Genomic DNA, 21,386 nt, shown 5'->3' with positions numbered 1-21,386 from the left:
AGCCTGGAGCCTGTTTCCGATTCTGTGTCTCCCTCTCTCTCTGCCCCTCCCCCGTTCATGCTCTGTCTCTCTCTGTCCCAAAAATAAATAAAAAACGTTGAAAAAAATTAAAAAAAATTTTTTTTAACGTTTATTTATTATTGAAAGGCAGAGAGAGACAGAGCATGAGCAGGGGAGGGGCAGAGAGAGAGGGAGACACAGAATCCGAAGCAGGCATCAGGCTCTGAGCTGTCAGCACAGAGCCCGACGCGGGGCTCGAACTCACAAACCGTGAGATCATGACCTGAGCTGAAGTCGGACACTTAACTGACTGAGCTGCCCGGGCGCCCCTAATTAATTCAGTTACATTTAATGTGGTTTTTAAATATGGTTAGGTTGATTATTACCTTGCTATTTGTTTTCTATTTGTCCTCTCTGTTCTTTGCTCCCTTTTCCTCCTTTTCTACCTTTTGGATTGAGTATTTTTGTTACTCCACTCTTTGCTTCATTGGATTATTAGCTATAACTCTGTGTTTCTTAATTTAGTGGCTGCTGTGAGGTTTATAGTACACATCTTAAACTTATCACTTTCTGTGTCTTCAAATTCACTAATCTTTTCTTTGCAATGTCTAATCTGTTCCTAATGTCTTTCTATCTCACACATTGTAGTTTCATTTGTAGATGGTTAATTTAGTTCTTTTATTTTTACTTATTTAAAAAAAAATTTTAATGTTTATTTATTCTTGAGGGAGAGAGAGAGACAGAGTGTGAGTGGGGGAGGGGCAGAGAGAGAGGGAGACACAGAATCTGAAGCAGGTTCCAGGCTCTGAGCTATCAGCACAGAGCCCAATGTGGGGCTTGAACTCATGAGCCATGAGATCATGACCCGAGCTGAAGTTGCACGCTTAACCAACTGAGCCACGCAGGCACCCCAATTTAGGTCTTTTAAAACTTTCTTCCATGTATTCACTTAACTGTTGAGCATACATAATATAGTTACTATAACTGTTTTAATGCCCTTGTCTGCTAATCCTAAAATCTGTATCAGTTCTGGGTTGGTTTTAATTAATTTTTTTTCTTCCTTTTAGATAACATTTTTCTGCTTCTTTGTAAGCCAGGTAATCTTTGGGTGCCAAACACTGTGAATTTTACTTTATTGGGTGCTGGGTTATTTTCTGTTAACTTTAATTATGTTTGAACTTTGTTCTGGGATGCAGTTAAGTTACTTGGTAACAGTTTGATCCTTCCAAGTCTTGGTTAAATTGGACCATAAAGGAAATCTTTGCAAATCTTGCAGGATTAAAATTTGACAAATAAGCTGGAAATCAGTAAAAATAAAATATTAGACTTCCGGTTTCTGGACTTAGAAGTCACCACTCTGTCCTAACAACAAATAAAAAGTGAAACAAACTGAAAAATTAACAAGTCTTTGATTTGTAAGAGAAGTGAGGTCATAGGGCAAACCACTACCCCCCCCCCCCCCCCCTTGGCAAGAACCAATGAGCAAATGAAGAGAATCAGAGCTGGGGTCTGGGAACCAGAGCTATAGCTTATGATTTGCTCAGAGCTGAGTATGACCAATTCTGAGAGTTAGAAACTCCAGGGGGAACACAGTCATCCAGAGGCCCCCAAGCTTTTGTGAGTTTTACCTTCTGTAATTCTTTACTTTTTCAAATTATTTAAAAAAAATATTTATTTTTGGGAGAGGGAGAGAGTGGGGGAGAGGCAGAGAGAGAGGGGAACAGAGGATCTGAAGTGAGCTCTGTGCTGACAGCAGAGAGCTCCATGTGGGCCTCAAACTCAGGAGCCGTGAGATCATGACCTGAGCTAAAAGTTGCGTGCCTAACTGGCTGAGCCACCCAGGCGCCCCTTACCTTCTGTAATTCAACCCAGATCTCACAGTGAATAAATAGAAAAATTTCTGCATGCTTCTGGCAGGGGGAGGAGGAAAAGGAACCATTTTGAAATACACTAGAGCATTCTGTTTGTCTTAGCAAGGTTGGCTTCTGGAGAAACTATTTAACTGGAGTCTAACTTGCTAGGGTTTATCAGAGCTTAACTGACCTGGAGGAAGGGAAATACCTAACCGCAGCTCCCTCTGGCCATCCTGTCCCACCTAATATGGAGTAGGAGGGACTGAGAAGCACATGTGAAGTTCACAGTCCAGAGGTGTAAGCTCACTAAAAGACTGAGACCTAACCATAGGACTGTGGAATGATTTCTCTCCCCCTATAATTTACCACATTCCTAAAAACTGTTTATAATGGTTCCTTTAGCCCAGTACATCATGCCTGGCCATTAAAAAAAAAAAAATCATAAGACATATATGTATTTAATAATGTGACTCTTTAAAAATTTTTTATTTAATTTATTGTTTTAATTTACATCCAAGTTAGCATATAGTGCAACAATGATTTCAGGAGTAGATTCCTTAATGCCCCTTACCCATTTAGCCCATCCTCCCTCCCACAGCCCCTCCAGGAACCCTCTGTTTGTTCTCCATTTTTAAGTCTCTTATGTTTTTGTCCCCCTCCCTGCTTTTATATTATTTTTGCTTCCCTTCCCTTATGTTCATCTGTTTTGTATCTTAAAGTCCTCATATGAATGAAGTCATATGATATTTGTCTTTCTCTGACAGACTAGTTTCCTTTAGCATAATACCCTCTAGTTCCATCCATGTAGTTGCGAATGGCAAGATTTCATTCATTCTGATTGTCGAGTAATACTCCATTGTATGTATATGCTACATCTCTATCCATTCATCCATCAATGGACGTTTGCCGGCTCTTTCCATACTTTGGCTATTGTTGATAGTGTTGCTGTAAACATTGGATGTGCATGTGCCCCTTTGAAACAGCATACCTATGTACCCCTTGGATAAATACCTAGTAGTGCAATTGTTGGGTTGTAGGGTAGTTCTATTTTTAATTTTTTGAGGAACCTCCATACTGTTTTCCAGAGTGGCTGCACCAATTTGCATTTCCACCAGCAGTGCAAAAGAGATCTTTCTCTGCATCCTCGCCAACATCTGTTGTTGCCTGAGTTGTTAATGTTAGCCATTCTGACGGGTGTAAGGTGGTATTCATTGTGGTTTTGATTTGAATTTCCCTGATGATGAGTGATGTTGAGCATTTTTTCATGCATTGGTTGGCCATCTGGAGGTCTTCTTTGGAGAAGTGTCTCTTCATGTCTTTTGCCCATTTCTTCACTAGATTATTTGTTTTTTTGGGTGTTGATTGATAAGTTCTTTATAGATTTTGGATACTAACCCTTTATCTGATATGTTTGCAAATATCTTCTCCCATTCCATCGGTTGCCTTTTAGTTGTGCTGATTGTTTCCTTCGCTGTGCAGAAGCTTTTTATTTTGATGAGGTCCCAATAGTTCATTTTTGCTTCTGTTTCCCTGGCCTCCAGAGATGTGTTGAGTAAGAAGTTGCTGTGGCTGAGGGTCAAAGAGGTTTTTGCCTGCTTTCTCCTCGAGGATTTTGATGACTTCCTGTCTTATGTTTAGGTCTTTCATCTATTTTGAGTTTATTTTTGTGTATGGTGTGAAAAAGTGGTCCAGTTTTCCCAGTACCACTTGCTGAAGAGACCCTTTATTCCACTGGATATTCTTTCCTGCTTTGTCAAAGATTAGTTGGCCATATGTTCATGGGTCCATTTCTGGGTTTTCTATTCTGTTCCATTGATCTGAGTGTCTGTTTTTGTGCCAGTACCATACTGTCTTGATGATCATAGCTTTGTAAGACAGCTTGAAGTCCAGTAACGTGACTCCTTTTTAATGTTTATTTATTTATTTTGAGAGAGAGGGAGAGAGAGAGCACATGTGCAGGTGAGTGGGGGAGAGAGAGGGAGACAGAGGGAGAGAGAAAGAGAGAATCCCAGTCAGGCTCCATGCTCAGCATAGAGCCCAACGCAGGGCTTGATCCCACAATAGTGAGATCATGACTTGACCTGAAACCAAGAGTTGAACACTTAACTGACTGAGCCACCCAGGCACCCAAGACATAGTAGAAAGAAGAAAACACAGTTGGAAAACACAGAGCAAGTATCAGAACCAGACTCAGATATGGCATGTTGGAATTATCAGATTGGGAATTAAAAACAACTATGATTAATATGGTAAGACATCTAATGGATAAAACAGACAGCATGAAAGAACAGAGGGACAATGTAAACAGATGGAAATTCAAAGAAAGAACCAAAAAGAAATGCTAGACAGTTAAAAACAAAAACAAAAACATCATTGTAATAGGAATGAAGAATGCCATGTTAGTTATACTTCAATTAAAAAAATAATTCAAAAAAAGAAAGAAATGAATGCCTTTGATGGGCTTATAGGTAGACTGGACATTAATGGCTGAAGAAGGAATCTCTGAGTTTAAGGATATTTCATTGCAAACCTCCAAAACTAAAAAGGAAACAGAAAAAGACTGACAAAAGCCAGAACAGACTTTCCAAAACTGTAGGGCAACTACAAGAGGTGTAATATACACATAAGGGGAAAACAGAAGAAGAAAGAGAAAGGAACAGAAGAGATTTGAAGAAATGACTGAGAATTTTCCCCAAATTAAGTAAGGTCAGACACCAAACCATAGATCCAAGAAACTCAGAGAACACCTAGCAGGATGAATAACAAAGAAAACCACATTTAAGTATATTTTATTCCAACTACAGAAATTCAAAGATAAAGAAAAAATCCTGAAAGAAACCAGAACAGACAAACCCCTTACTTATAGAGAAGCAAAGATAAGAATTACATCCAACTTTTCCATGAAAGCATGGACACCGTGCAAATGCAAGCAAGAAGAGAATAGAGTGATATATGTACACACACACACACACATACATATATGTATATTTATTTTTAAAGTTTATTTTTGAGAGAGAGAGAGAGGGAGCATGGCAGAGAGAAAAGGGGAGAGAGAATCCCAAGCAGGTTCTGAGCTGTCAGCACAGAGCCCAACGTGGGTCTCCATCTCATGAACCGTAAGATAATGACAACCAAAATCGAGTCTGACGCTTAACCAACTGAGCCACCTAGGAGCCCCAATGACATTTTATTCTAAAATTACATATGGCAGGAATATCAATGAACATATATTTCATAAGAAACCAAGAACAGCTCATCCTTTTAAAAATTTTTTTCAAATGTTTTATTTTTGAGAGAAACAGAATAAGCAAGGGAAGGGCCAAGAGAGGGAGACACAGAATCCAAAGCAGACTCCAGGCTGTGAGCTGTCAGCAGAGTCCAATGAGGGGCTCAAACTCATGGATTGCAAGATCATGACCTGAGCCGAAGTCGGTCGCTTAACCAACTGAGCCACCCAGGTGCCCCAAGAACAGCTCATCCTTGTACAGCCTAGGACATAATTTGAGAACTACAAGATGACTTAGGACCCTAAGTAAAACTTGTGACTGGGTTATAATTGTAATGCCTTCAACATCAGAAGGGCTTCAGTTTCTTGCCATTATGGAAACTCAGCTTGGTTTGGTTTAGTGTGGTTTGGTTTTTTGATTCTCCTACTCCTCCTGCTGGCAGCCAAACTCTTCAAACTCTTCTCTGAATATTGTTTGTTCGTTCTTGGTTTTGCTTACTCATGTCTTCTGCTTCCTCGTGGCTTCAAAACCTCTGTGACCTGTCATCTCTTTGTGTGTTCAGTTTCTCAACTTGTCATCAGCTTCAACTGCTGCATCTCAATTTCAGCTCCACAGGAGAGTGAATCTGATTGGTTCAGTTCAGACGTGGTTGATTCTCTTGGGCAAAGCTCTTGTGCCAGACTAGATCATAGTCATCCATTCATTTGTTTGTTTAACAACTATGCATAGGCCACTAGCCAGCTTCTGGATTGTCTGTCTATAAGATAGGTGCCCAATCGTGATCCAATAGCTATGCTTGTGTGGAGTGGAGGACAAGGTCATAGAGTGGTGAGAGGATGGGAATCTATTTTTTTATGTTTATTCATTTTGAGAGAGAGAAAGAATGAGCAGGGGAGAGGGAAAGAGACAGAATCCCAGGCAGGCTTCAAGCTGCCAGGGCAGAGCCAAATGCGGGGCTTGAACCCACTAACCATGAGATCATGACCTGAGCCGAAATGAAGAGTTGGATGCTTAACCGACTGAGCCACCCAGGCACCCCAGGATGGAGATGCATATTTCAGAAACTGGGGGCTATGGACATACCATGCATTCTACCCCATGGCCAGTTCAGGGGGGATAATAATTGGTTTCAGCAAGGCGTTTGACAGATATAGTTGAAAACAATTCAAAATTAACAACCCTGGTATTGAGAGAGTGATATTTTGTATTACTTGTCAGCAAGAGTATCTTTTGTTTGAGATGGGAGTATTGAAGGTGATAGTTAACTTGGGGGGGGCAGGGGGAGGGGGAGAAGAGTTCTTTTTAACATGAGAACTAAAGAGTGATTCTATTCTGCTGTGATGTGTGGTTGTAGGAGCAACTACAAGAAGGTGAAGATTCCGGAGGAAATTCTATCCCCTAAAACAATGATATCGATAATTTTGGTCTGGAAGATATTCTGAGGAAAGAAGCTTAGAAATGTTTGATTTTTGAGCATGAATTAATGTATAGTTCATAAATTAAATAAACGGATTCACTAAGTAATTGTTGAGAGTATCCTCTTAGATGCTGAATGATGTTAGCCAAAAATGGGAATTTGACATTGACATGTTCTTTCCTATTAACAGATCCAGTTTCCTCCCTCCCTCCCTCCATCCTTCCTTCTTTCCTTCCTTTTTTCTTTCTTTCTTCCTTTCTCCTTTACAATGTTTTTCTTTATCAAAAAAAATTAAGAAATGCATCATGCACACTTAAGTGTATTACATGAATATGTATAGTTTAAAGATTAATAGCCCAATGAACTTCCATGTACCCACTAACTCAAGTTAAGAAACAGAATGTTATGAGGGTCTCATATGCTCCCTGTGGGCTCTTCTGCAATTATCTCCCCCTCCCCCTTCCATAGAGACAACCTTTACCGTCTTCTATGTTAGTTATCTTTATCTAGTAGATATTGTAGATATCTAGTATCTACAATTATCCTTATAATTTGTAACACCTCTGTATTCCTCTCCCATATATTGTTTTGTTTCATAAAACTGAGTTACATGCACAAAGTTGGATCAGTAAGGAGAGTGCCTAGTTGCTGCCTTAGATAAAGGTCCACAGAAGAAGTTTACAGGGCAAAGGTACAAGTGAATCTATGAAAATTAGGACAAAATTGGGGCACCTAGTAGTGTCAGCCAAATACTGCCCATGGGCAGGGATATGGTCACAGAGAGTGGGCAACTTTATTCTTCTGATTTGAAGTTCCCACAGCCTACTACCAGCTCTTAGGAATGGGTCCGAACAAAATATTTTTATGGGAATGAAATAGAAATATTCAGACAGGAGGGCATTGAGGGAAGAGCAGGAACTTCATCCACACATGGTCAAAACAAGCCTTCTGGTGATGCTCCCAACTCCAGAACCAGCTAAAAGTTTCCAGTCAACCAGAAGAGCTGTGGGAATGAGTTCCTCCAGAAAGAAGGGATGAAAGGCTCACAATACTGAGGACAAGGATGAGGATGATGAAGACAGTTGAGCACTTACTCCAAGCCTGCATGGAGTGAGGCAGGGTCCATGATTGTCTCATTTCATCTTCATAACCACCTGAGAGGTAGACATTAATATAATGCCTATTGTCCAAATGAAGAAACCGAGCCTCTGGGACATTAACTGGTTCAAGGTCACAGAGCTGGTGACTTGAAGCCTGTGCTTTTAATGGAATATTTTCCAGGGATTGAGTCCACATTATCTGCTGGGAGAGAGATGAAGGGACCAGCACAGGGGGTGAACTGATGAGAGCATGCTTGGGCTAGTGAGGATAATAATAAGAACCATAGTCAACCCTTACTGATTGTGCACTAATTACCCAACACTGTTTTTAAGCCCTTTTACATGCATTAACGATGTGAAATAAAACCCAGATACAGAACCCTAAATACACATGAGGGGCCAAGCTTGAGGCTTTTGGAAAGACTTAGAAATACCTTCTGGCCACATTAAACAGCAAAAAAAAGTCTCAGCTGCACTGTAGACGTTCTTTCTGATCAGAGATATCTGTTCCTTCACAATTTATTTATGAAAGGCCTTTTCTCCCAAGCACTGTTCTAGCCACTGAGCAGAGAACAGAACAGATTCCAGAATAAGGAGGAAGTCCAGAAACATAAAAATAAATATTCAGAAACATCCATATTTTTACCCTCTCATCACCACGATCAGCAAAGGAAAATGATAAATACTGTTACATTTGTGACCAGGTACTACACGTCTGTGTCCTTGCCTCATTTCATTTCCGCATACCTTTACCGTGAGCCACTTATGTGCCAGGCACCACGTGTGAGGGTGCTGGTTGAAAGATGAAGGTGAAGTTTCTATCCTTGAGGAGCATAGTGGGAGACAGACAGGTAAGTGAATAATTATGTTATAGGTGATTCATGCTATGCCTGAGGTGTGAACAAAATTCTGTAGGAGCGGAGTAGAGTGACTAATTCTGCCTGGAGGTGTCAGATAATGTTTAATGGAAGAGAAGGCTAGGACATGGGCAGGTGGAGATGGGGAGAAAAGACAACTAGAGAGGAGTCATTTCTGGATAGAACAGGCAAGTTACAGGGCTAAGTTCTAAAATATGGACTACGCAAGGACACTTAGGCCTAGACACAAGGGTGGGGTGGGGGCGTCCACAAGGATTAATGATTTATGGAAAGGAGGATCAAGGCTTATGTTGCTACCAGTTAAAATGACTGAGTTGATAAGCAACCCGCCTACTGTTTCTCTACCCCGAAGCCACTCAGACATCTACCATGGTTTTTCCACTCTAAGTTATGGTGTCAGAAAGACTTAAAGCCCTGCTGTACACATTAGGCGAAGGGATATAAATTGGCACAGCCTGTTTGGAAGGCAGATTGGCAACATATATAAAAATTACAAATGCTTCATATATCTTGTGACCCAGCAATTTCACTTCTAGGAATTTATCTTCAGACTCATTCACTCACACATGAAATAACTTATGCACAAATATGTGTCACATCATTGTAATATCAAAAGACTGGAAACAAATGTTCATCAAGAGGGGGTTGGTTAAATTATGATATCTCTTTAAAATGAGATACTATTCATTCTTTAAAAACTAATAAGGTAGCTGTTTATGTACTGTTTGGAATGATAGTCAAATGAAAACAGCAAGGGGGCAGAACCACTCTTATGTAATGGGGATGGAAAGAATTCAAGTCCTCTGTGGAGTGTTCCAATGAATAAAGAACCCTGGACTTCCCTGCCTCCAGACTTCTTGTGATATTTGATGAGAAACTCTTTACAGTTTAAGCCAGCCAAATTTACGCTACAAGCATTCAGACACCTAATGTGACTTGTAGCCAAAAGTATTCAGACACATAATTCTGAGGTCTGCAGAGGTCTTTGTGTTTAGACCTGGAATAATGTGGAAGAGGGAGTTAAATCTGTGATACGCAGAAATTCTCCAGTTTACTTCACTTTAACTTCAGTGGGAACTCCCAGGCGCTTCTTTCCTCTGGGTATTCTGAACTCTGGACCTCAGAGCAGGCAGTCATTCCCATGATAAAACTGTGGGGGTTTCTGCACAGGGATGCAATCTGGCAGGATTCAACCTGTCTGGTTACTTTTTTTTTTTTTTAATTTTTTTAATGTTTATTTACTTTTGAGACAGAGAGAGACAGAGGATGAACGGGGGAAGGTCAGAGAGAGGGAGACACAGAATCTGAAACAGGCTCCAGGCTCTGAGCTGTCAGCACAGAGCCCGACACGGGGCTCGAACTCACGAGTCGTGAGATCATGACCTGAGCCGAAGTCAGACGCTTAACCGACTGAGCCACCCAGGCGCCCCGGTTACTTTTTAAATATAACCTGATCAAAGCAAAACAGTTAAAAGCCTAGTAGAATCTATTTGCAGTCAGAGGGGCAAGATGGCAACGCATGGGATGCTAGAATCAAACCTATGACCTGGAATTCGAACAACCCATTCTCTACCCACAGGAGGATCCAGATAATCCAGACTTGCTGTTGTGACTGAAGAGGTGATAAGTCTCTAGATCAAGCCATGTGGTCTGACCACTGAAATTGTCCTGCCAGTATCATTCAGACAATTTTAAGGACTCACAGTAACTTACTTGTCCTTTTTTTTTTTTTTTCCCAAGAAAAATATTTTTTCCCCTGCACTCTGCCAGATGCTGAGGATACAATAGTGAGTAAAATTGAAATGGCCTTGCCTTCACTGATTTATAGTCTAGAGGACGGGGTGGCAGTTAGTTGAATACTACTTATTATCAAATAGGTGCACAATTACAACTCAGCTGAGTAGTATAGAGGAAGGGTTCATGGTAGGTAAGAGTGGGTACCTATGTTAGAGTGAGATCAGGGAAGGCCTGCCTGAGGAAGTGACATTTGAGCTAACATCTGAAGAATGGGTGGGGGTTAACTAGGCAATGTGGGAGAAGGGCAGTCCAGGCAGAAGGAGCAGTTCCTGCAAAGGCCCAGGGTGGTGATGGTGTGGGGGGGGGTGTGGGGGGGGTGGGCAGAACACTCAAAAACTAGAAGGTCATTGTGGTTGGAGGGAGAATGACAGGGGTGTGCTGGGAGGCGAGACTATAGCCTGGCAAGGCAAAGCCAAGAAACATGTAATTATAAGATTGATGGAAAACCATACATGACATAAAGTCCTAGTTGTCCCCCAATGTCCATTTTCCCTCTATTTCTTTAATATTTGAACTCCAGAATTTTGGCTTGGTACATGCCTATCCAGTTGAAGATCATCTCCCAGATTTCTTTGCATATAGGTTTGCCCATGTGACCACATCTAACCAATGGGTTGTGAGCAGAAGGGCAGGCCTCCATTTCCTCCTATTTTCTTCTCTATGGACATGATGGTCAGGACTGGGGGAGCTATCCTAGACCATGAGTTGGAAACCATATGCTGAGGACAGCAAAGCAACAAGATAGAGGAAAACTATCCCCATCACCATGGTGTAGCCATACTGGCCCTGGACTGTTAGAGTATATCTGACAAACTGATAAACTTCTAACTTGTTTAAACTACAGCTTTTTGGTCTTTATATAGAAGTTTTACCTATATTCTTAGACTGTTATGGTTGGAATTTTTTTGTTTCCCCAAAATTCATATGTTGAAATCCTAACTCCTAATGGTGTCAGGAGGTAGGGCCTCTGGGAAGTGATTAGGTCATATGGGTAGAGCCCTCAGGAATAGGATTGGTGCCCTTACAAAAGAGACTCTAGTGAGCTCTCACCCTTTCGGTGATGTGAAGACACAGTGAGAAGACTTGGTCCTCTATGAATAAGGAAATGGGCTCTCACCAGACACTGACTCTGTCAGCACCTTGATCTTGGACTTTCACCCTCCAGAACTGTGAGAAATGACATGTTTGTTGTTTAAGCCACTAGTCAATAGTATTTTTGTTACAGCAACCCAAATGGACTAAGACAGTAACACACCATTGAAGTGTTCTAGGTAATGGAATCAGATTTCCATCTTGAAATAATCACTCTGCTGTGTGGAAAGCAAAAACAGAACATTCAGAAGCCATTGCAGCTCCTGATGGAGGAGGATAGTATCTTGGATTTGCAAAGTATTAGTGAAGATGGGACTAGACCCCATTGGAATACCTTTTTCCTGGTATAGTGGAAAGTACCATGGACTCTGGCCTCAGGGAGAGCTAAGTTCTGAATCCACTCTTCTGTAGCTGCAATCTTGGGCAAGTTACTTAGCTTCTCTTAGTCTCATCTATAAATTCATATTGAGATTCTTTTTAAGGGGTGTATGGTTAATTTTAAGGTAGCCTTCAGACTGCAACTGTAATATCAGCTCTTCTCTAGGTCTCCAGCCTGCTGGTCTACCCTGGAGACTTTGGACTTGCCAGCCTTCATAATCACTCTTCTTTAAGATAAATGAGCAGTTCCTTAAGATAAATCTCTCCCCTCTCCCTCTGTTTCTATGTACGTGTATGTATATCATATGTATATATACATATTTATATACACATACTATGTATATATGCATACACACATATCCTATTAGATTTGTTTCTCTGGAGAACCCTAGTACAGGGGTAGACTTTCTATGGATATATAATACATGTACAGGTAAGTACACAAATATGAAGGGTACAGTTCAATAAATTTGTACAAAGTGAATAATATGCTCAACCACCATTCACAAGAAGATATTGACAACTGAAATTCTGTGAAGATAGCTGTAGCAGAGGCATAGTGTTTTACTCTAAATCTCTACCAAAAAACCCATCAAAACAAAAAGAAACAAAACAACAACAAAAGCCCAAACAGAACAATTAGATAGTAAAACTAAAAACACAACGATAGATATACAACAAAATTAGGTAGCAAGATATCCTCATGAAGCCCAAAATACAAGTGGGTGTAGACAAGGCAATAAGACCTTCATGGAATTGGCATATATGCAAAAGAAAGCAGAGGAAAGTCGTGGGCTTCTGATGGAACTGAGGAGGACACCAAAATAAGCACTAGGTGTTCATGGGTCAAATTAAGAAAGCAGCAGAAATTGGGAGGGTTTTTGCCTAACTATTAGTTGGTGAGTACAAGCAGCTTGAGCCAAGCTCTGAAATAATTGGGGCACTCTAGCCCTTGTGAACTCTCAAGACTGGTCATCAGGGCTCTCTGCCAGGATAAGATCCCACATTAAGAAGAAACTGCTGGGGGAAGAATCAACATTGAGCAGGATAGATATAATAAAAATAAAGGGGCGCCTAGGTGGCTCAGTCAGTTAAACGTCCAACTCTTGATTTTAGTTAAGATCATGATGTCACAGTCATGGAATCTCATGGGATTGAGTCCCGTGTTGGTCTCTGCACTCACAGTGTGGAGCCTGCTTGGGATTCTCTCTGCCCCTCCCAGCTTGTGCACTCTCTTTTTTCCCTTAAAATAAAATAAAAAGATAAGGATCAGACAAAAATGTGGAGGGTAGGAGAGCCAAGAAATCTTAGTATGCTTCCTATGCTTTATTTAAAAAAAATTTTTTTTAAACATTCATTTTTGAGAGACAGAGCGTGAATGGGGGAGGGACAGAGAGAGAGGGAGACACAGAATCGGAAGCAGTCTCCAGGTTCTGAGCTGTCAGCACAGAGCCCAATGCAGGACTTGAACCCATGAACCATAAGATCATGATCTGAGCTGAAATCACAAGTTGGGACGTTTAACCGACTGAGCCGCCAAGGCATCCAAGCCATCTGGGCATTCCCCATATTCTTTATTACTACATGAAAATAACAGAAAGGGGAACTCTGTGAAGTTAGAAGAGCTGTTCTGACCCCCACTTCCCTAAAAGCTCAGGAAAATTAATTTCACATAGAAATAAGCTACAAAACTATTGGGCCCAAATCAATTACAGTTATAAGAAAATAAGAAGCAGAACCACAATACTACCTACAGGCAAAGAAAGCATGCCAGGAAGACATGCCCACAGAGCAGATAAAAACTGTAACCATAGCTATTTAGAAAGGAGATAAAAGACGTTAAAAATAATACAAGACATAAAAGGGCAACCTAAATCAAAGTTAGAGACACTCTAAAATGAGGTGACAGGACTCAGAAAAGAATTAGAAATGAAAGAAAAAAGTAATTTCAGAAGGAAAGGCTGCATTGGAAAAATGCTTGAGTGAATTAACAAAGCAGATAATACCTTAAGAGAAGTCGAAGGGTGAAAAGGAAGAAAACATCAAATATTGAAATGAAATTTAAAGAGAAAAAGGATTCAAAGAAGGAAAATTACAAATATTGAAGATAAGCAAGTAAGGCTCAATGCACAGTAAATAGAAATCGCTGAGGAGCAAAATCAAGGTAAGGGCCAGAACAGATAGATGGGTGTGTCCCCTTTCCCCACCCACCCCTACAGTGAGGGCTCAGACCAACCCCCCAAAGAACTGAGACCTCCTGCCAACAGCCACATTAAATGAGCTTGGCTGTGGGTCTTCCAGCCCTATTCAAGTCTCCAAATGACTGCATTTCCCTCTTTGCAACCTTCATTGTAACCTCAGAAGAGACCCTTCCTTAATCAGGACCATCCAGCTAAGCCACTCCCAAATTCCTGATCTAAGAGGCTGGGAGATAATAAATGTTTATCATTTTAAGCCACTAAGTTTTAGAGTGATTTTTTTTAATGCAGCAAGAGATAACTAATATAATGGGCATTAGGGTAGTTTCCAGTATAAGGCCATTTCAGTATCCCTGCTAAGCTTAATATATGTCTTATCATGAACATATGTGCATTTCTTGGGTATAAACCTAGGAGTGAAAATGCCATTATCTTATTTAAAGGGGCAAGGATAGATTTTGGTGGGGCCTAAAGGTTATATAACCTTGGAGTCCTTCTTAAGAAAAAGATTATAAAATTATGAATATAATATTAGGCAGGAAAGTGAATATTTATAATAAAATAAATTATGAATTCTAAAAAGCTGACACAAATATCACAAAATCTAGAAAAATTAACAATATTTTAATATCCTAAAATATTTTTGTTCTACATTTCTTGATTGGATACTCTGTGATCCCATGTTTACATGACAACAATTTTATAGTATCAGTGTCTAAGAAAGACTGGAAAGAATGTAGTCTTTCCTCTAGAATGGGTGATTAAAATAATTTTTTTTTATTATTCATAGCTTTAAAGAATTGGCTCTGGCTTCAAAACTGATACTGTCATGTCAGTTTTTAAGATTGTTGTCTGATTTGGAAAAACTGCTACCACGTTTCTTTCATATATGAGCCATATGATTTCAGGACATAGTCAAATACATTCCTGACAAGAGGGAAGTTCCATTTTGGTGTCTGAGAACTGAATTCTCCATTTATAGTTTTACACACCTGATTGGAAGAATCTTCCACAGGCAAACTTCTGGGTCCCCACATTTCAAACCTTGTTTGTCTTCCTTACACACTTCTGGTGCTAGGTACTATAGGACATGCCCTTTTTGCAACATAAGCTCTGATCTGACATATGCATTTGTTGGCATAGTGAATGGGCACTGGTCATCATTCTGGAAGACAGTCTCACACCAGAATGAATTAATAATGAACTATACAGAGAGATGCCTTTAGATTACACAACTATAGTTCAGCATAGGTTGAACAGTACTCCCCCACCAAACGATTTGTCCATATCCAAACCTCCAAGACCTGTAAATGTGACCTTACTTAGTAAAAGGGTCTTTGTGGTTGTAATTAAGTTAAGGGTCTGGAGATGAGATCATCCTGGATTTTGAATGGGCCCCTAATCCAGTAACAGGTGTCCTTACAAGAGAATGGTAGAGGGAGACTTCAGAGCCAGAGGAGAAGTTGATGTGAAGACAGAGGCAGAGATTAAAGTGAAGTGTCTACAAACCAAGGAGTGCCAAGTATTGCCAGCAACTACTGGAAGCTAGGAAAGAGGCATGGAATGGATGCTCCCTCTGAGTCTGCAGAAGGAATCAAACCTGCCAACACCTGGACTCTGAACTCTAAAAGAGAAATATCTGTTGTTTTAAGCCAGCAAGTTTGTGGTAATTTCTTAAAGCAGTTCTAAGAAACTAACAGAGCCACTGAGTCCCAAATTTAGCTTGATCCCACAAACCACCATAGAGTTTCAATATCTTCTGCATAAGGGAACATAGAAGCGAAGTTGGAGTGGAAAGAAACAGTAGTCTTTTTTAATTTTTAATGTTTATTTTTGAGAGAGAGACAGAGAAGGAGCGGGGGAGGGGTAGAGAGATGGGGAGACACAGAATCTGAAGCAGGCTCCAGGCTCCAAACTGTCAGCACAGAGCCCCATGCGGGGCTCGAACCCACAAACCGCTAGATCATAACTTGAGCTGAAGTTGGACGATTAACCAACTGAGCCACCCAGGCGCCACAAGACAGCAGTCTTAACCAATTTGGGTCAGAAAAGGTATATAACTCTGACTACATGATTGGGCCTCTCCCAGGACTTTGGAAGGGTCTGGCCAAGTGAGAACCCCTGTGGCTTACATTTAATAAGTTTTACAGGGGAGCTACCTCTGTGTAGGAGGCAGCATAATGCTATAAAGACAAGCACCAGAACCAGATGGCCTGGGTTCAAATCCCGACTTTATGACTAGCTGTTGACTTCAGACAAATAAACTTTCTGTTCCCCAATTTCTCTCTCTGTAAAATGTGAATGATGAAAGCATTATCTCCCTCATAGGGTTATTGACCCAGTTAAGTAACATGATACATATAAAGTGCATGATACATGTAACACATGTAATAGTAGATGCCCCAATGTAAGTATTCAGTATGTACTGGCCATTTTATGATTTCCTAGGCAAGGCACTGTACTAGGCATTGGGGCACAAAGGCAAATGAGAAATGGTTCTTGCCTTCAAGAAGCTCACCATCTATAGAGGAAATAGATGTACAAAATGATTATAATACAATACTTTAAACGCAACAAGGTGGGCACTCTGTGTCCCAGATGTTATAGGAGCACAGGGAAGGATCCTCAGCCTAGCTTGACAGGAGATAGGGCTCATTCAAGGAAGGTTTCCTGGAGAGGGTGACATCTAACTGGAGACTCTCATTATGTCTGTATAACTGGATGGTTTGCTGAGGTATGTTAATTCTTGTACTTTTCCTGAGTTTATTGATCCAAATATCTATAGAATGCCTACTGTTTGCCACGCACTGTTCTAGGTGCTGGGAATACTGTAATGAACAAAGCTAGCAAAAAGCCTTGGCCTTACTTATTTTGAAGTGTATTTAACAAAATAAGTTGGATAGAGGATTAATATGTGATAAAGCAAATATAGTAAAAGGTTAATTATAGACAGTAGATGGCAAATATGTGGATTTTCACTGTAGCATTCTTTCATTTTTTCTGTATTAGAAAATTTTAATAAAAAACATTGGTAAAACAAATACCTGCATAATCAAACACTGTGCATCCATTAAAAGTGTTTTGGTGAGATATTTGCTCTAATAAGAAGGTGAGTATTATCTATTACAAACAAAACATACAAAATAGTAGTTACAGTTTGATCCAGCTTTATTTAAGTGTATACGGAAGAATTAACATTGGGAACAGCACATGCAAACGTCCTGGGCAGAGGCTTTTTCTGGAAGATTTGAAGAACTGCAAGGAGGCAGCTAGAACTAGACAGGAGTAAAGGAGGTGAAAGGTAGCAGATGAGGTCATAGAGATCATGGGTAGGGGCAAGGTTGGTTAGGCTCTTTTGGTTATCTGTTTCTGCATAAGAAATTATCTCAAATAATTTGCTTAAAACAGCAACCATTTTTTAAACATCTCACAACTTATAGGTCAGGAATTTGGACAAGACTCATTTGGGTGATTTTTCTGTTCCATGTGGCATCAACTGAGGTCACTCAGCAGTGTTCAGTTAGCAAATGCGTCAGTCCATAGGGTCCCCAAATGTTTCCACTGTCATGTCTGGTGCCTTGGTGGGGATGACTGGAAGCTGGACCCCTTTTCCTCTCTCTGTAGTCGCAGGGTTTTTCCATGTGGTGTCTCCAGCAGAGTAGTTGGATTTCCTGCATAGTGGCTCAAAGTGCCAAGAGCAAATGTTTTGAGAAACAGGAAATAGAAGTTGCCAGTCTTTTAAGGCCTGGCCCCCGAAATGGGTATAGTGGCACTTTCTGCCATATTCTAATAGAGTAGTAATGGAGCCCACCTAGATTCAAGGGGTGGTGGTGGGCACCAATACACCTCTCGATGAGAGGAGTGGCAAGGAATTTGTGGCCATCTTTAACATAGGCCCTTGTAGGTCATAGCAAGGACTTTGGCTTTTACTCTGAACAAGCAGGGAGCCATTATTAGAGGGTTTTAAGCAGAGGAGTAACATGATCTGGCCTCCATTTAACAGGACCACCGTAGCTGTCATTTTGAGAACAAACTGTAGGGAAGGAAGAAGTAGGAAGACCAGTTAGGAGTCTGTTGCGATAAACCAAATAAGAGATGATGGTGGCTTGGGCCAAAGTGGAGACAGAGGGATTGTGAGAAGTGGAATTCTGGATATTTTGAAGACGGAACTATTAAGATTTGCTAGGGGATTACATATGGGCATGAAATAAAAAGAGGAATCAAGGATAATCCCAAAACTTTTGCCCTAAGCAATTAGTAGACTAGAAAGGCTGTTAACAGAGATACAGGTGACAGCAGGAGTAGCTTGGGAGAGGGTATCAGGAGCTGGTTTTTGACGCATCAAGATGCTATACATCCAAGTGGAGATCTCAAGTGAGCTGTGTGTGTGTGTGTGTGTGTGTGTGTGTGTGTGTGTGTGTTTGCCTTTTCCATGGGATGCAATTCTATGGGATAAAGATCTTGTCTAATTTGTTCACTGCCTGGCAGGTAGTGCCACTTCATAAATATTTATTTGTTGAGTATCTAAAGTTCATATATTACCACAATGAATTATTTCACATAATCTGCCAATATCACAAGTTGATGAGAATGTGGAGCTACAGGAACTTGCATACATTGCTGGTGAGGGGTGGTGTGAGTAATTATAACTACTTAAAAGAACAATTTAATAATGTCTAGCAAAGTTGAAAATGTGCATGCTCAATACCCCAGCAATTTCACTACTGGGTATATTCCTAGAGAAATGACTGCACATGTACACCAGAGACATGTAAAATATAACAACATTGTTTGTAATCATAAACAATTGAAAACAACCTAAAAAGCAGTCACGAGGAGAATAAATAAAATTTACTCATGCAGTGAAATGTTATGCAGTGGCAAAGGCCAACATCAACAAGGATAAATCTTACAAACTTAACATAAAGCAAAAAAAAAAAAAAGCAAGTTTCAGATTAATATAGTATGGTTTCACTTACATAGTGTTAAAATATCGACAACTGACCTTCAAGAGATAGAAAAATACATAGATACATAGATATATAGGATTCGAAGATGCCTCCATGTTCCTCCTTCTCCACATTACTCCCGTGAGTAAGTACATTATACACTATGTTATATGGCACAGGGGATTTTTTGCAGATGCAACTGAAGTTACTAATCAGTTGACTTTAAAATAGGGGGATTATCTGGGTGAACTAACCTAATCATACGAACCCTTCAGAAGCAGGAAGTTTTCTCCAGCTGGTCAAGGAAGTGGAAATAAGAGACATTCCAGGTGTGATAAGGATTCGATGCACGATTGTGGGCAGCCTCCAGGAGCTCAGAACAGCCTCGGGCTAACAGCCCACAGAGAAATGAGGACTTCAGTCCTGTAACTACTAAGTACCGCTGACAACCTAAATCAGCCTCGAAGCGGGCTCTTGCCCAGAGACTCCAGATAAGAAAACCGCCCTTGATTTCAGTCCTTATAAAATTGTATGTAGAAAACCAAGCCAAGCCCGCCTGGACTTCTATCCTACAGAAGTAAGCTAATAAATAGATGTTGTTTTAAGCCTCTAAATGTGTAAGTTTGTGGTAAATGTTATGTAGTAATAACACACACACATTTGCTTAATCAAGGACCTGCACATGTAGTAAGAGAATAAAATATATGGAAAGGGTAAACACCAAATTTAGAATGTTGTTTATTCTCTTGAGTGGTTGGTGATAGGGAAGAGGCTATTGGGAAGGAGAAGATAAGGGGATTAAACTGTGTAGGCAATACTTTATTTGAACTAGGGGGTAGATATGTTATTTTATCTTTTATACCTGAATTTTTTTTTTTTTGCTTACAATTTCTTTTAAATATTTTTTTTTAATTTTTTTTCAACGTTTATTTATTTTTGGGACAGAGAGAGACAGAGCATGAACAGGGGAAGGGCAGAGAGAGAGGGAGACACAGAATCGGAAACAGGCTCCAGGCTCCGAGCCATCAGCCCAGAGCCCGACGCGGGGCTCGAACTCACGGACCGCGAGATCGTGACCTGGCTGAAGTCGGAGGCTTAACCGACTGTGCCACCTAGGCGCCCCTTAAATGTTTATTTTTGAGAGAGAGAGAGAGAGAGAGAGAGAGAGTGTGTGTGTGTGTGTGTGTGTGAGTGGGGGAGGGGCAGAGAGAGAGGGAGATGGAGAATCCAAAGCAGGCTCCATGCTGTCAGCACAGAGCCCCACATGGGGCTTGAATTCATGAACCGTGAGATCATGACGGGAGCCCAGCGCTTAACTGACAGAGCCACCCAGGCCCCCCTATTTTTTATACTTTTTGTGTGTCACTTATCACATAACAATTTTAAAGATTTCTGACCCTCAGTCATAGCCTAGAAATGGTACAAATGACAGACTTTGAGATGCTCTTTGGGCTTGGACAATGTGTTCCCCCAAAGGACTATGCTAGACACCTTTTGTTTTCTGGAAAGGTTTATAAACTTTGGGAGTAGGATGGAGTCCCCATGACAACTAAGACTGAATTTCATTCCACCCAATAGGATTATGCTACAAGTTGGATTTAATTTAACAAAAAGAAGAAGAAGAAGAAGACGACGACGAAGAAAAATTTTGCGTACTCAGATTTGTGTTGCGCGAACGAATAAATGAATGAATGGAGAGATGAATTATGAATGAATGCCCAAGTCTCATAGAATCACCATCAAGATTGTGCTTTTGGACCAGAGTGGGATAGGAAAATATTGTCCCATTAAAGAATAATCCACAATTTGAAAGTAAAAAACCTTGGAGTTAAAAAAAAAAAAAAAAAAAGACAGGGATGCCTGGGTGGCTCAGTCAGTTAAGCAGGTGACTTTTGACTTGGGCTCAGGTGATGATCTATGTCATGGTTCATGAGTTCAAGTCTCGAGTCGGGCTCTGCACTGAGCCTGCTTGGGATTCTCTTCCTCTTTCTCTGCCCCTTTCTCTAGCATGCGCTCTCTCTCTCTGGAAATAAATAAATAAATAAATAAATAAATAAATAAATAAATTTTAAAAAGACAGACATGAATCATACAGTAACTGAAAATTTTGGTTTGACTGGAGCCCCAGCCCCTCCCCTGAGAGAGCTCCCCAGAGGCAGGACAGACAAAGTTCTGGAGTTCTGGCCAAGAATCCTGGGGCAGCTTAAAGCTCAAGCCCACCCCTTCCCTGGCCCTCCAGAGACACTGTGCTAATGGCCCTGATGATAACAAATGGTTCTATGTGACCACAGCTGCCTCTTACACTGGTTGGAGGCAAACTTGATTCAGAACCACGATGGAGGGTGAAGCATCAAATTTCTTATTTCAGCAGAAAATTGATACCTAAGGAATGCAACCTGGCAGCTGTCCAGAAAGAAGATTTGACAGTCGTGTGGGCTGTAGGGAAAGGGCTTTCCTGTCCCAGGGCTTTTACTTTGAGGAAGGGCCATGATGAAGA

At 40.7% G+C, this 21,386-nt stretch overlaps 1 long non-coding RNA gene across 1 annotated transcript; it reads right to left on the bottom strand.

The window, feature by feature from the left end:
* Window positions 1-3,599: 3,599 nt before the first annotated feature.
* LOC125173160 (uncharacterized) lies at window positions 3,600-20,392 on the bottom strand. Its single transcript, XR_007154943.1, has 3 exons — window positions 20,381-20,392; window positions 5,508-5,515; window positions 3,600-3,751 (listed from the first exon to the last, which is right to left on the bottom strand). It is a non-coding gene; the product is annotated as an uncharacterized LOC125173160 (long non-coding RNA).
* Between the last annotated feature and the right edge of the window lie 994 nt (window positions 20,393-21,386).

Source organism: Prionailurus viverrinus, chromosome C1, assembly GCF_022837055.1.
Source record: "Prionailurus viverrinus isolate Anna chromosome C1, UM_Priviv_1.0, whole genome shotgun sequence".
Classification (NCBI taxonomy): domain Eukaryota; kingdom Metazoa; phylum Chordata; class Mammalia; order Carnivora; family Felidae; genus Prionailurus; species Prionailurus viverrinus.
The sequence above is the reverse complement of the archived record's forward strand: the minus strand, read 5'-3'. Positions and strand labels throughout refer to the sequence as shown.